The following is a 9,931-nucleotide window of genomic DNA, read 5'->3' as shown; positions in this document are numbered from 1 at the left end:
ACTAACAAAAAAAACAATTTTATCCGTTATCTCCGTAGGAAAACGTGTCTATTTTATCCACTGATCTGTAAATTCTGTGACAGGAGGAGCTATCTTATATTCATATTTTATTTCCTAAGCATACTCCTTATCATCAGTAGGTACTTAAAAATTTTTTGAATGATGTCTTAGTCCACTTTGTGCTGCTATAACAGAATACCACAGACATGGTAATTTATAATAAACAGAAATTTATTTCTCACAGTTCTGGAGGGTGGGAAGTCCAGGATCAAGGTGCCAGCACCTAGGAAGGGACTTCTTGCAATGTCATCTCATAGTGAACTACAGAAAGTAGGACAAGAGAGAGGGGAAGTAAAAGAGGGTCAAAGCCCCCTTCCCTTAATAACAAATCCATTCATGTGATAACAGCATTAATCCATTCATGTAGGCACAATCCTCATAGGTTAACCATCTATTAAAGGTTTCACCAATGGCAATTAAATTTCTAACATACACTTTTTGGGGAACACATTTGAACCAAAGAAAATGATGAGATAAATTGTATATAAATTCCTTAGCCCTCAGACTGGTAATTTGATAGTGGCTACTGAAAGTCACATGCAAAATTTGAGTTCAGGTCCCTCGACCCTCAAAATTTTGTTCTTTTCTAATACGCTATGGTTCTAGTTATCTATTTCTATATTACAAATTATGCCAAGACTTAGTTGCTTGCAAACAATCATTATCTTTCATAATTCTATGGGTTGCATGGGCTCAACTGGGTTGTTCTTCAGGGTCTTTGACAAAGTTAAAGTCATACAGAGCTAGAGTCATCTGAAGACTACTTTGATCACGTGCCTGGAGTCTAGGCAGGAATGGTTGGAATACCTGTGGCTGGTCATGCATTACTTCCTCACAGCAGGGTGATGTCAGGATAGGCAGAGTGCTTACATGTTGCCCAGCTTATTCTAAAGTGAGCATTCAAAGAGACCATGGCAAAAGCTGCAAGGCTTCTTCTAATCTAGTTTAAGAAGTTACACAGAAACATTTCTACCATATTATATTAGTCAAAGCAATTACAGGCCCACATGGATTCAAGAGATAGAGGGATAGACTCCATCTCTTAATGGAAGAGGACTTACCTAACTCTTTCTGGGATGCAAGCTACAGTAATCTACAGAGTAAACTATTTTCAAGACAAAGCTACAGTAATCAGGATAGTCTGGTATTGATGTTAGAATACACAAGAAAATCAATAGAATGAAATAAAGAGTCCAGAAATAGATCTATACATTTACACTTAATTGATCTTTGACAAAGGTCAGACAAGTATAGTCTTTTCAACACATGATGCTGGAACTGACTATATAGAAAGATGTATAAAGTTTGCCCATAATGCAAAATTTAAGTTGTGTAATGCAATTAAATTAATTTGAGAGGAGCCACAGATTTAAATATAAAAGCTAAAATTATAAAGCTTCTAAAAGTAAACATAAAAGACAATATTTTTGCAACTTTATTGTAGATTTATTAGACAAGACACAAGAGAAAGACCCTAAAAGAAAAAAATTGATAAATTGGACTTCCTCATTTTGCTAATCAAAGATACCATTAAGAAAACATAAAGGCAAACTACAGATGGGAGAAACCATTTGCATTGCATATATATGCATGACAAAGAATTTGTAAATACAATCTATAAAGAACTTTCATAACTCAAAAATTAAATGACATGCCAAACAACCTAATTTAAAATTCAAACAAAAGGCTTGAATAGTAGACCGGCTTAGCTCTCCAACCTATGTCTTTCTCCTGTGATGGATGCTTCCTGCCCTTGAACATCAGACTCCAAGTTCTTCAGCTTTGGGACTCAAACTGGCTTCCTTGCTCCTCAGCTTGCAGATGCCCAATTGTGGAACCTTGTGATTGTCAAGGAGGCCCTCACCAGTGCAAAGCAGAAGGCATGCTCTTGGACTTCCCAGCCCCCAGACTGGCACAACTCTCAGGAGAACACCTAGTGATGTCAGTTCTCCAGAGAAGAATTTCTTCCACTGGAATCACAGATCATGGCAAACAGGAGGCAGGACTGGATTGCAGCTCCTACTTGGATGGGCGGAGCAGTGTGTGGAGGCTCACATGGTGAATTTTAGCTCCAGAACAACTGCAGGAACAAATCAGGAATCCTGAGAGGACCCACAGACCCTCTGAATGCAGCAGACTGCTCCTGCAGGACGCAGGAGACACCACAAATGCTGTGCTGGTATCCATGGTTGAGAGACGCATAGATGGTTCACATCACAGGACTCTGTGCAGACAATCCCCAGTATCAGCCTAGAGCCTGATAGACTTGTTGGGTGGCTATACCCAGAAGAGAAATAACTATCACTACAGTTCGGCTCTCAGGAAGCCCCATCCATAGGAAAAGAGAGAGTGTGCTACATCAAGGGAACATCCTGTGGGACAAAAGGATCTGAACAATAGCCTTCAGCCCTAGACCTTCCCTCCAACAGAGCCTACCCAAATGAGAAGGAACCAGAAAACCAACTCTAGTAATATGACAAAACAAGGCTCTTTAACATCCCCCCAAAAATTGCACTAGCTCACCAGCAATGAATCCAATCCAAGAATAAATCCCTGATTTACCTGAAAAAGAATTCAGGAGGTTAGTTATTAAGCTAATCAGGAAGGCACCAGAAAAAGGTGAAGTCCAATGCAAGGAAATCCAAAAAACCAATATAAGAAGTGAAGGGAGAAATATTCAAGGAAATAGATAGCAGAAAGAAAAAAATAGAAACTTCAGGAAACTTTGGACATACTTACAGAAATGCAAAATGCTCTGGAAAGTCTCAGAAATAGAATTGAACAAGTAGAAGAAAGAAATTCAGAGCTCAAAGACAAGGTCTTCCAATCAACTCAATCCAATAAAGACAAAGAAAAAAGAATAAGAAAATATAAATAAAGCCTCCAAAAAGTCTGGGATTATGTCAAACAACCAAACCTAAGAATAATTAGTATTCCTGAGGAAGAAGATAAATCTAAAAGTTTGGAAAACATATTTTGGGGAATAATCTAGGAAAACTTCCCCAGTTTTGTTAGAGACCTAGACATTCAAATACAAGAAACACAAAGAACACCTGGGAAATTCATCACAAAAAGATCATCGTCTAGGCACATTGTCATCAGGTTATCTAAAGTTAAGACAAAGGAAAGAATCTTAAGAGCTGTGATACAAAAGCATTAGGTATCACTGGAAAACCTATAGGTATAAAGGAAAACCTATTGGATTAACAGCAGATTTCTCAGCAGAAACCCTACAAGCTAGAAAGGATTAGGGCCCTATCTTCAGCCTCCTCAAACAAAACAATTATCAGCCGATAATTTTGTATCCAGCGAAACTAAGCATCATATATGAAGGAAAAATACAGTCTTTTTCAGATAAATGCTGGGAGAATTCACCACTACCAAGCCACCACTATAAGAACTGCTAAAAGGAGCTCTAAATCTTGAAACAAATCCTGGAAGCACATCAAAACAGAACCTCTTTAAAGCATGAAGCTCACAGGACTTATGAAACAAAATTATAATTTTAAAAGCAAAAACAAAAATCCAGTGTACACAGGCAGCAAATAGTATGATGAATGGAATGGTACCTCACATCTCATTACTAACATTGAATGTAAATGGCCTAAATGTTCCACTTAAAAGATACAGAACTGCAGAATGGGTAAGAATTCACCAACCATCTGCCGCCTTCAAGAGACTCATCTAACACATAAGGCCTCACATAAACTTAAAGTAAAGGGGTGGAAAAATGCATTTTCTACAAATGGACATCAAAAGTGAGCAGGGGTAGCTATTCCTATGTCAGACAAAACAAACTTTAAAGCAACAGCAATTTAAAAAGACTAAGAAGGACATTATATAATGGTAAGAGACCTTGTCCAATATCACAATCCTAAACACATATCCACTGAACAATGGAGCCTCCAAAATTATAAAACAATTACTAATAGACCTGAGAAATGAGATAGACAGAAATAATAGTGGGGGACTTCAATACTCCATGGAGAGCATTAAACAAGTCATCAAGACAGAAAGTCAGCGAAGAAACAAGAAATTTAAACTATACCTTGAAACAGATGGACTTAACAGGTATATACAGAAGATTTCATCCAACCATCACAGAATACACATTCTATTCAACAGCACATGGAACTTTCTCAAAGATAGACTATATGATAGGTCACAAAATGAGCCTCAATAAATTTAAGAAATTGAAAGAATATCAAACACTCTCACAGACCACAGTGGAATAAAGCTGGAAATCAGCCCCAAAAGGAACCTTCAAAACCATGCAAATACATGGAAATTAAATAACATGCTCCTGAATGAGCTTTGGGTGAAAAATGAAATCAAGATGGAAATTTAAAAATTCTTCAAACTGAATGACAATAGTGACATAATCTATCAAAATCTCTGGAATACAGCAAAGGCAGTGCTAAGAGCAAAGCCCATAGCCCTAAATGGTTACATCAAAAAGACTGAAAAAGTACAAACTGATATTCTAAGATCATACCTCAAGGAACTAGAGAAATAAGAACAAACCAAACCCGAACTCAGCAGAAGAAAGGATGTAATGAAGATCAGAGCATAACTAAATGATATTAAAACAAAGAAAAATACAAAAGATAAATGAAACAAAAAGCTGATTCTTTGAAAAGATAAATAAAATTGATAGGCCATTAGCAAGATTAACCAAGAAAAAATGAGAGAAAATCCAAATAATCTCAATAAGAAATGAAATGGGAGATATTACAACTGACACCACAGAAATACAAAAGATCATCCAAGGCTACTATGAAAACCTTTACACACATAAACTAGAAAACCTAAAAGAAATGGATAAATTCCTGCAAAAATACAACCCTCTTGTTTAAATCAGGAAGAATTAAGATACTCCGAACAGACCCATAACAAGCAGTGAGATTGAGATGGTAATTTAAAAATTACCAACAACAAAAAAAGCCCAGGACCAGATGGATTCACAGCAGAATTCTACAAGGCATTCAAAGAAGACTTGGTACCAATCCTAATTTCACAAGACAGAGAAAGAGGAAACCCCCCTTAATTCCTTCTATGAAGCCAACATCACAAATAACAAAACCGGGAAATGACATACCAAAAAAGAAAACTACACACCAATATTCCTGGTGAACATAGAATGCTAAAATCCTTAACAAAACACTAGCTAATGAAATTCAAAAACATGTCAAAAAGATAATCCACTATGATCAAGTGGGTTTCATACCAGGGAGGCAGGAATGATTTAATATACACAAGTCAATAAATGTGAAACACCACATAAACAGAATTAAAAACAAAAATTACATGATCACCTCAACAGCTGCAGAAAAAGCATTCAACAAAAATCCAGTGTTCCTTTATGATTAAAACTCTCAGCAAAATTGGCATACAAGGAACATACCTCAATGTAATAAAAGCCGTCTATGACAAACCCACAGCCAACATAATACTGAATGGGGAAAAGTTGAAAGCATTCCCTCTGAGAAGTGGAAAAAGACAAAGATGTTCATTCTTACCACTCCTGTTCAACATAGCAATAGAAGTCTTAGAGCAATTAGACAAGAGAAAGAAATAAAGGACATCCAAATCAGTAAAGAGGAAGCCAAACTGTCACTGTTTGCTGACAATGTGATCATTTACCTTGAAAACCCTAAAGAATCCTCCAGAAAGCTCCCAGAACTGACAAAAAAAAATTCAACAAAGTTTCCAGATACAATATTAAAATGTACCCAAATCAGTAGCTCTTCTATACACCAACAATGACCAAGAAGAGAACTAAATCAAGAACTCAACCCCTTTTACAATAGCTGCAAAATATAAAATAAAGAACTTAGGAATATACCTAACCAAGGAGGCAAAAGACTTCTGCAAGGAAAACTATAAAACACTGCTGAAAAAAATCACAGATGATACAAACAAATGGAAACACATCCATGCTTATGGATGGGTAGAATCAATATTGTGAAAAAGACCAGACTGCCAAAAGCAATCTATAAATTCAGCACAATAGCCATCAAAATACCACCATCATTCTTCACAGAATTAGAAAAAAAAATTCTAAAATTTATATGGAACCAAAAAAGAGCCCGCATAGCCAAAGCAAGACTAAGCAAAAAGAACAAATCTGGAAGCATCACATTACCTGATTTCAAACTATACTATAAGGCCATAGTCACCAAAACAGCTTGGTACTGGTATAAAAATAAGCACACAGAACAATAGAACAGAACAGAGAACCCAGAAATAAATCCAAATACTTACAGCCAGCTGACCTTCAACAAAGCAAACAAAAACATAAAGTGGAGAAAGAATGCCCTTTTCAACAAATGATGCTGGGAGAATTGGCTAGCCACATGTAGGAGAATGACACTGGATCCTCATCTCTCACCCTATACAAAAATCGACTTAAGATGGATTAAGGACTTAAATCTGAGAGCTGCAACCATAAAAATTCTAAAAGATAATATTGGAAAAACTCTTATAGACATTGGCTTAGGCAAGGATTTCATGACCAAGAACCGAAAAGCAAATGCAATAAAAACAAAGATAAATAGCTGGGACTTAATTAAACCAAAGAGCTTTTGCACCGCAAAAGGAACGGTCAGCAGAGTAAACAGAGAACCCACAGAGTGGGAGAAAATCTTCACACTGTACATCTGACAAAGGACTAATATCCAGAATCTACAATGAACTCAAACAAATCGGAAAGAAAAAAATAATAATAATGATACCATCAAAAAGTGGGCTAAGGACATGAAGAGACAATTCTCAAAAGAAGATATACACATGGCCAACAAACACATGAAAAAAAATGCTCAGCATCACTAATAATCAGGGAAATGCAAATCAAAAGCACAATACAATACCACCTTACTCCTGTAAGAATGGCCATAATAAAAAAATTTAAAAAACAGTAGATGTGGGCATGGATGATGTGGTGATCAAGAAACACTTCTACACTGCTGCTCAGAATGTAAACTAGGACAGTCATTATGAAAAACAGTGTGGAGATTCCTTAAAGAACTAAAAGTAGAACTACCTTTTGATCCAGCAATCCCACTACTGGGTATCTATCTAGAGGAAAAGAAGTCATTATGTGAAAAAAGATACTTGCATACACGTTTATAGCAGCACAAATCACAATTGCAAAATCATGGAACCAACCCAAATGCCCATCAATCAATGAGTGGATACAGAAACTGTGGTTTATAAATATGATGGAATACTACTCAGCCATAAAAAGGAATGACTTAATGGCATTTGCAGCAACCTGGATGATATTGGAGACTATGATTCTAAATGAAGTAACTCAGGAATGGAAAACTAAACATCGTATGTTCTCACTGATATGTGAGAGCTAAGCTATGAGGATGCAAAGGCATAAGAATGACACAATGGACTTTGGGGACTTGTGGGGAAGGATAGGAGGGGGGAAATGGGATAAAGGACTACAAATAGGATACAGTGTATACTGCTTGGGTGATGGGTGCACTAAAATCTCACAAATCACCACCAAAGAACTTACTCAGATAATCAAATACCACCTGTATTCCAATAACCTATGTAAAAATAAAAATGAAAATAAAAGGCTTGAATAGACACATCACAAAAGAAGGTACACGAATGATCAGAAATCTTCAATATTGTCAATTCAACCTCAGTAGTAGTCAGGGTTATGCAAATTAAAACCATAATAAGATAACATTGCATATCCACTAGATGGCTAAGATTAAAAACACCAACAGTATTAAATGTTGGTAAGAATGTGAAGCTACAGAACTTTCATATATTGCTGGTGGGAATATAAAATGGTGTCACCATTTTAGAAATCTGTGTGTCTGTCTCTTATAAAGTCAAATATGCACAGTCCTGTGACCCAGAAATTTCACTTCTAAATATTTACCCAATAGAAATAAAAATGTATGTTTACAAAAACACTTGGGGAAGAAAGTTAATAGCAGTTTTATTCATAATAGCCCCAAACTAAAAACAACTCAAATGTCTATTAATGTGAGAAGGGATAACCACATTTTGATACAGTCATACAATGGGATATTGCATAGCAATAGACACAAATTATCAATATATGCCAAACATGAATAAATCTCAAAAACATCATGTCAAGTGAAAGCAGCCATGCACAAAACAGTATCATTCAGATGAAATTGCAGAACAACCAGAGCTATGTTGTTAGAAAACAGAAAAATATTTGCAACTAGTATCAGGTAGGAGTGCAGAGATTGACTGATAAGAGACACGGGGAAACTTTCTCTGGTGAAAGAAACATTTTTCTTGATTTAGGTGGAGATTATATGGGTATATACTGCTGTCAAAATTCATGAAACTGCACATTTTAGATTACGGTATTTTCTACTTAGTTATACTTCAAAAACTTGGCCAAAAGTAGGCAAAAGAAAGAAAGAAAATAGAAAGGTAGAACCGGCAGGGAAATAGGAAACATATGGTAGGACAGTAGATATAACCCAAACATAGCAACCATTGTAGTACATAGAAATATGCCAGATGCTGCAATTAAAAGATAAAGATTTGTCAGACTGTATTTTTAAATTTTTAACTGTTTTCTAGTTGTAAGAGGCACATCTAAAACCTCAGCTACAGAAAGGTTGAAAGTAAAAGAATAGTGGGGAAAAAAAATAATCTATGCAAATGTTAACCAAAGAAAAGCCAGTGGAGCTATATTATTATCAAATGATGTGGATTTTAAGGCTGAAAAGATTACTAGGAAAAAAGAGAAACGCTTCAAGTTGTCAAAGTTTCAATTCACCAGATAGAAAACGGTAATTTGAAATTAATATGAACCTGGCCTCAAATATTTAAGGCAACAACTGAGAAGTAAAATAGATAAGCCAAATCATAGAAGATTTTAATTCACTTCTTTCAGTAGGTGGAAAAGCAGCCCAAGAAATTGGTAAAAATATGAGATATTTTAGCAATACAAAGTTTAGATTTAACTTAATGAAAAAATAAAACACCATACCCCCAAACTAAAGAATACAAATAATTTTCCAGTGTTTGTGGAACATCTGCAAAACTGATCACATATTGGGCCACAAAATACGTTTCAACAAATTTCAAAAGTGGAGATTGTGAATAGATATTCTGACAAAAAAAAAAGAATTAAACTAAAAATAAATTTTAAAAAGATACAAACAAAACTTACTATATATATTTTTAAACTGTACTTCCAAATAATCCATAAGTCAAACATTAATTATGATCAAAATCTTATAATATTTTAATCACAAATAACAAAATTTTTAAATACCAAAAACTGGTAGGGTGTAACTGAAACAATGTTTAGAGAGAAATTTATAGTTTTTAATCACATGTTGTAAAATATAAGAAATGAATAAAGGCATCAGTGATATAAGCAACCATCCTAAAAGTTTAAGGGAAAAAAACCCCAGCAAATTAAACCCTATGAAAGCAAAATGAAGAAAATAATAAATTTAAAGGCAGAAATTAATTAAATAGAAACAAACCTAAAATGGAGAATATAAACAAAGCCAAAAGTTGGTTCTTTGAAAAGAGTTATAAACTTGATAAATCCTTGGTAAAACTGATTAAGAAAAAGGGAAAGAGAAGGCACCAATGTCAGGAATGAAGATGGCATCCTGCCTTATACACACATTAAAGAGGCATTAAGAGGACATTATAGCTTTATATTAATAAGTTAGAAAATTTTATGAAACAAAAAAAATTCTTAGGAGAAACACAATTTAAATTGACATCAGAAAAATATTAAACATATGAATTTAAAATTATTAAATAAATTAAATATGAAAATCTCCTCCCCATAAAATGTTTCCAGGACCATGTAGCTTCAATGGTGAATTCTGCCAAATGT

At 35.0% G+C, this 9,931-nt stretch overlaps 1 long non-coding RNA gene across 1 annotated transcript in view; it reads right to left on the bottom strand.

Moving 5' to 3' along the window:
- Positions 1-246: 246 nt before the first annotated feature.
- The window catches only part of LOC119470343, a 50,819-nt gene continuing 41,134 nt past the window's right edge, over positions 247-9,931 (bottom strand). The window contains exon 3 of the long non-coding RNA XR_005199238.1: positions 247-321. This is a non-coding gene — a long non-coding RNA (uncharacterized LOC119470343). The remainder of the gene's footprint in view (positions 322-9,931) is intronic.

Source organism: Cebus imitator, unplaced genomic scaffold (genome assembly GCF_001604975.1).
Source record: "Cebus imitator isolate Cc_AM_T3 unplaced genomic scaffold, Cebus_imitator-1.0 Scaffold28, whole genome shotgun sequence".
Taxonomy (NCBI): domain Eukaryota; kingdom Metazoa; phylum Chordata; class Mammalia; order Primates; family Cebidae; genus Cebus; species Cebus imitator.
The sequence above is the reverse complement of the archived record's forward strand: the minus strand, read 5'-3'. Positions and strand labels throughout refer to the sequence as shown.